Source organism: Rhinatrema bivittatum, chromosome 5 (assembly GCF_901001135.1).
Source record: "Rhinatrema bivittatum chromosome 5, aRhiBiv1.1, whole genome shotgun sequence".
Classification (NCBI taxonomy): domain Eukaryota; kingdom Metazoa; phylum Chordata; class Amphibia; order Gymnophiona; family Rhinatrematidae; genus Rhinatrema; species Rhinatrema bivittatum.
The window spans coordinates 5,728,680-5,735,503 of NC_042619.1; positions in this window are offsets into that span (position 1 = coordinate 5,728,680).

The following is a 6,824-nucleotide window of genomic DNA, read 5'->3' on the forward strand; positions in this document are numbered from 1 at the left end:
TGGTGGCATGCGACTGCGTTGAATGGCAGTTTCGTCTACTGGACCAGGGTAGAGGTGAGAGTGGCAATCCTGGGGCTAGCTGTGGACCACCGATTGTAACATTTCTAGATGCTAGAAGAACTTTGTCTACTTCAGAAGGAACTTGTAGTGATGATACTAGTTTGGTTTCAACATCCATGCTGTCAGAGCCAAGGACTGAAGGCTGGAATGTAGAAGATTTCCGTTATACTGTGTGATCAGGGGTTGGAATATGCATAATCTTACCTGATGGTGTTATAGCACTGGAAACCAAACTTGGCAAGGCCTAAATGCAGATTTCAAAATCATTTGAAACCTCTCTCTTCTGAACTTCTGAAGTACTTTGGTTATAGGTGAAATTGTGGGGGGAGCATAGATCAATCCTTGGTCCCATGAAATTGAGACAGTATCTGCTTCTAGTCCCTTCTCTGCTGGTATCCTGGGATATGGAAACTTTGCTATTTAATGGTCCTGCAAACAGACCTATGATTGGAGTGCCCCAGTTCCTGTGTTACTTGTTCGTCTATTAACCATTTGTGGGGCTGTTACTGGTGACTCAATCTGTCTGCTATTTTTTCTCCCTTGGAGAGAGATGACTTGAAGAAGAATTCTTTGGGGAAATTACAAATTTCCAAATCTTGTTGAAAGAGCCTGTCCCTCCTTGTTTGTTGATACAGAACATAGCTGCTTGGCTGTCTGTTTGGATTAAGAGTCACTACCTGGCTCTTTAGCCAGGAAATGAATACCTTAAGGGCACTGAATATCTGTGAACCAGTTCGTCAGCCAGGTTCCCTGAGAACATAGATGTTTACAAAAATCTCTCCAACCTTATTTGGAAGTGTCTGTGCTTATTGTTGCCTGAAACTCATGCTGAAGAAAGAACTGACCTGCATAGGTTGGAAATGATTTAACCACCGTGTGACAGCCTGGATGAGAGTGGTGGATATTGGAACATAAGAAAATGCCATACTGGGTCAGACCAAAGCTCCATCAAGCTCAGTATCTTGTTTCCAACAGTGGCCAATCCAGGATCCCAAGGGGTAGAGAGATTCCAAGCTGCTTATCCCAGGAATAAGCAGTGGATTTCTGCAAATCTGCCTTAATAATGGTTAATAGACTTTTCCTCCAGGAACTTGTCCAAATCTTTTTTTTGATTCAATAATTTTTATTGAAAATATTTTATTCTTAGTGTTTGGGTACTTGCCAGGTTCTTGTGGCCTGGATTGGCCACTGTTGGAAACTGGATGCTGGGCTTGATGGACCCTTGGTCTGACCCAGTATGGCAAGTTCTTATGTTATGTTCTTATGTTGAACACACAAATATATAAGAGAAAAGTACAGTTTTATTATGCCAGATTTTTAAACAATTTCGGAAATGTGTCCTAAAATACACACACTCACACTCTCATTCACACTCTAAAAACATCACACCATATACTAGGGAATAGTAAGCCACATGACCCAAAGGCCTATACATCAGTATTTTTCATTAAACACATAGTCATATGCTTAAACACTGTGATCGTAACCACTTACAACTATACACAAAGTGTTCGCCTATTTCTTCATGTTAAGACATAGCTATGTCATAGTATGTACCACTCATATATCTTCATTTAGCAAACTTCGTCTGGCAAACTTCCCTGTATTGGTTTCTTCATTACCAGGTAACCCTTCTTCTTGATGATAACTGCATATTATCACTATGATGTAACCCCAACAAACGGCCCTTGTTTCGCAATCTTCTGCTTCCTCAGGGGGATGATAACCACTGAGAAAACAAACTCGAATTGAGTCACCTCGTACAATATCACATTAAAGACACATTTACCTCGAAAATAATATATGCAAAGCTTTACCAAAGGATGTCTGTAATTCAATTAATTCCCAGGCCGTCTTCATTTATCTGATGAAATACCAAATGTATATTTCTCCCAAAACCGACTGGTAACTGGACCCCGGAGGCTATATCTTCACTGTAATTTCTCAAAAGCCTGAAACAACAAGCACACATGCCATACAAACTGAACGGAATTTCCCATAATTCCCCACTAAAACTACATTGTTTCACACTGTATCTTACCACCAAATGTGTAATTCTTCCAAAGCCGACAAGTATCTGAACCCTGAAAGCTGTATTTTCACTATGGAGTTTCGAGCATCTAAAACAATAAACACACAGGTCGTTCACACCAAGCTTAACTCACCGATATCCCCCGCTTTATCTTACCACACTAAACACCAACACCCATCCCCCTATTGCAAATCGCTATAATACCTGGATGGCAACATTTAGAAATCTGTCTCTCATAAGCAATGTCAGCTTCTTGATGAATCCAACGTGGCTGGATCACAACCTCCGATTCCACAAACATTCACTTTGGACAGTGCTGCCTAGCGTTCCGTTTTTAAAGCATGTCTCAAGCGGCCACCGCCCTATTACGGCGAGCCACACGCGTCAGCGTGCCCTTCGTGCAACGCTGCGCGATGACATCCACACCTGTAACCAGCATACAAGACCCAAAAAATTCTCCTGTCAATGTAACTAACAACATCCCATCCACTACAATACATCCAAAACATCTTCCATAATAATAATGAAGAAGCAGATGTGTTCTTTACGCCAAATACGTCACAATGACGTTATGGTATACTTACTAGCCTCAACCAGAACGTACCACTCAACCATATGTAATGCTCATATATCCTCATCCCCCCCCCCCCCCCGAACTTACAAACAACCCAACTCTCGCAGATGCACATACACTAAAAAAAACCACCTACACACAAAAAAAATTCCCTGCTGACTAATCGTCACTGACATACCACTGAAACTGTCCCTCACGTTATCACCTACTGCTTCGCCATACCTTGTTCGCTACCAGATCAGACTTTTAAACTCTACAGACTTTACATTCTCTTGCCTTCACAAAAAAGCTGCCCACTCTATCTCGTCGTTTAGCCCCTGGGGTGTTAAAGTCCGCCATTCAAAAATGCATTTCTGCTCCCACTGAGTCAAAAGATGTTGTATGTCACCTTCAGGATTATGACACTGTTTCACAACAAAAAATTGTATGTCTTCTACTGTATGTGGTTTTTGTAGCCAATGACCAACTAATGGAGCTGACTCTTTCCTGGTGCGTACACAACTCTTATGCTCGACTATTCTTTGTCTAATAGATCTGATAGTGGGCCGACATATACTAATGCACAAGGGCATATTATGACGTAAACTACCCTTTCGGTGGAACAAGAAAAATGACCAGGTAATATGTATGGACGAGCATTAGATTTAAACTGATATTGTTGGATCTGTAACACATTAGAACAGACCGAACAATGTCCGCATTGATGTTGGCCACGATAACTACTATCCATTTTAGGTGCCATACTTCATTTCAGCCTGTCTCTTACATTTTTACCCCTTTTAGTGGCAAAAATAGGTCGATCTGTAAAACCTGATAAGGAAGATAACACAGGCCAGTGTTTCAATATACTTTGTTTTATAGCAGTAGTTTTAGATGAATATGGCAATGTACAGACAATTCTCGAAATTTTCTCTCTTTGCTGTACTCTTAGCAGATTATTGCGGTTCGCATAGAGACTGCGCTTAAATGCCCTCTTAATAAGTCCTTTACTATAACCTCGTTCCAAAAATCTATCTATAAGTTCCTGAGCCTTAACCCTATATTCCTTCGTGGAGGAGCACAATCTCCAACATCCTCTTCAGTAAACACTGAAGCAAAGAAATCATTTAATCTTTCCACGATGGCCTTATCTTCTCTAAGTGCCCCTTTAACCCCTCAATCATCTAACGGTCCAACTGACTCCCTCACAGGCTTTCTGCTTCGGATATATTTTAAAAAGTTTTTACTGTGAGTTTGTGCCTCTGCGGCCAACTTCTTTTCAAATTCTCTCTTAGCCTGTCTTATCAATGTCTTACATTTAACTTGCCAACGTTTATTCTTTATCCTATTTTCTTCTGTTGGATCCTTCTTCCAATTTTTGAATGAAGATCTTTTGGCTAAAATAGCTTCTTTCACCTCCCCTTTTAACCATGCTGGTAATCGTTTTGCCTTCTTTCCACCTTTCTTAATGTGTGGAATACATCTGGACTGTGCTTCTAGAATGGTATTTTTTAACAATGACCACGCCTCTTGGACATTTTTTACTCTTGTAGCTGCTCCTTTCAGTTTTTTTCTAACAATTGTTCTCATTTTATCTGATACTCAATTAATTGTGCATCATATGTATCCATGGGACATGTACTTGCTATAATTTGCATCTCTTTAGAGATGCATTCCTTTATTTCAGTAATATCCTCTTTGATATACGAAATTGTTAGCAACATTAAATCATAAGAACATTTGCTCAAAATGGCATTTCATTTTATCACAAATGTATTATTACCCGCATAAAAAGAGGGTTCTTTATTCATCCTTAAGCCACGTGGAATACGCTTCACATGGCAATATTCCGATAGTGTTTTTGCATGCAACTCCATTCTGACCAATGTTTTACTAAGTTTCATATATGAATCCCAATCTCCTTGTATCAAAGGATCTGGTGTCTCCGTGTCCAATAATCTGGTCTGTAAAACTCAACATGGACTCCTCCATGATTAACACCCTAAATCAACTAGCTAACCATTTAAGGTACACACAATGGGTGATATTCTACCCCTTTCTCTACCTATATGATAAACACACAAATATATAAGAGAAAAGTACACAGTTTTATTATGCCAGATTTTTAAACAATTTCAGAAATGTGCCCTAAAATACACACACTCACACTCTCATTCACACTCTAAAAACATCACACCATATACTAGGGAATAGTAAGCCACATGACCCAAAGGCCTATACATCAGTATTTTTCATTAAACACATAGTCATATGCTTAAACACCCTGTGATCGTAACCACTTACAACTATACACACGGTGTTCGCCTATTTCTTCATGTTAAGACATAGCTATGTCATAGTATGTACCACTCATATATCTTCATTTAGCAAACTTCGTTTGGCAAACTTCCCTGTATTGGTTTCTTCATTACCAGGTAACCCTCCTTCTTGATGATAACTGCATATTATCACTATGATGTAACCCCAACAAGCGGCCCTTGTTTCGCAATCTTCTGCTTCCTCAGGGGGATGATAACCACTGAGAAAACAAACTCGAATTGAGTCACCTCGTACAATATCACATTAAAGACACATTTACCTTGAAAATAATATATGCAAAGCTTTACCAAAGGATGTCTGTAATTCAATTAATTCCCAGGCCGTCTTCATTTATCTGATGAAATACCAAATGTATATTTCTCCCAAAACCAACTGGTAACTGGACCCCGGAGGCTATATCTTCACTGTAATTTCTCAAAAGCCTGAAACAACAAGCACACATGCCATACAAACTGAATGGAACTTCCCATTATTCCCCACTATAACTACATTGTTTCACACTGTATCTTACCACCAAATGTATAATTCTTCCAAATCCGACAAGTATCTGAACCCTGAAAGCTGTATTTTCACTATGGAGTTTCGAGCATCTGGTTGAGGCTAGTAAGTATACCATAACGTTATTGTGACGTATTTGGCGTAAAGAACACATCTGCTTCTTCATTCTTCTGATGCTCGCCTTGCTTTTCTGAATCTTTTGAGGTTCTACATGCTATTAACACTAGTAAAGCCTGGAAATCTCCTGGCCCTGATGGCTTCTCATATGATTTTCTACAAAATCCTAAGATCAACTGCTGGGACCTTTGACCAAATTTTATGAGAGCACATTATTAACTCAATCCCTCACTAAGGATTTCAATAAAGCCCATATCATCATTCTTGAAAAACATGGAAAAGATCCACTTATACCCTCCTCCTACGGACCAATATCCCTTTTAAACTGTGATTTAAAACTGCTTGCAAATGTGTTAGTGAACAGATTGAATGTGGTAATCCCTATGATGATATCTCAAAATCAGGTGGGATTTCTGATGGGGAGATCAGCTAGTGGTCACATAATAAAACTACTCACAGCTATGATTATCTGTCAAAATCAACGAATTTCGGCTTTAGCTATTGGGTTTGATTCAGAGAAGGCATTTGACCAGGTCCCCTGGCCCTATCTTTTTTCAGTATTAAAGCACTATGGGTTTAAGGGTGCTATACTTAGTTACATCTCCCTGCTATATGAAAATCCTATTTCCATTACCATCACCAATGGCTGCAAACTGGGAGAGGTTCAGATACATAGAAACATAGAAATGACGGCAGAAGAAGACCAAATGGCCCATCAAGTCTGCCCAGAAGCTACGCACTTTATCCATTTTTTTTTCCCTTTTTCTCTCTCCCACCTGTTACTATTGGCTTCCAGTACCCTCCAGCCCTAATTCCCCTCCACCCAATTTAGAGAGCAGCTTTGAATCTGCATCCAAGTGACATCCAGCTCAATTGGGGGTAGCAACTGCTGTAACAAGCAGGCCACACCCTTGCCCCATACTCTTACCCACCCCTGTTTTTATTTTTTTGTTTATTTATTTATTTTTTTGGAAATAGCAGCCCTCCATCCTTCCGCTCCGTGAAGGTGGAACACCAAGTACTGGCCACTGGCATCCCGCTCCGTGAACGCCTCTGTGGCTACTGCCGCTCCGTGCAGTGTTTGAATGTCTCCACTTTATTCACGCCCTCTAGACTTGATGGATCCACAGTGTTTATCCCACGCCCCTTTGAAGTCGTTCACACTTTTAAACTTCACCACTTCCTCCGGAAGGGCATTCCAGGCATCTACCACCCTTTCCGTGA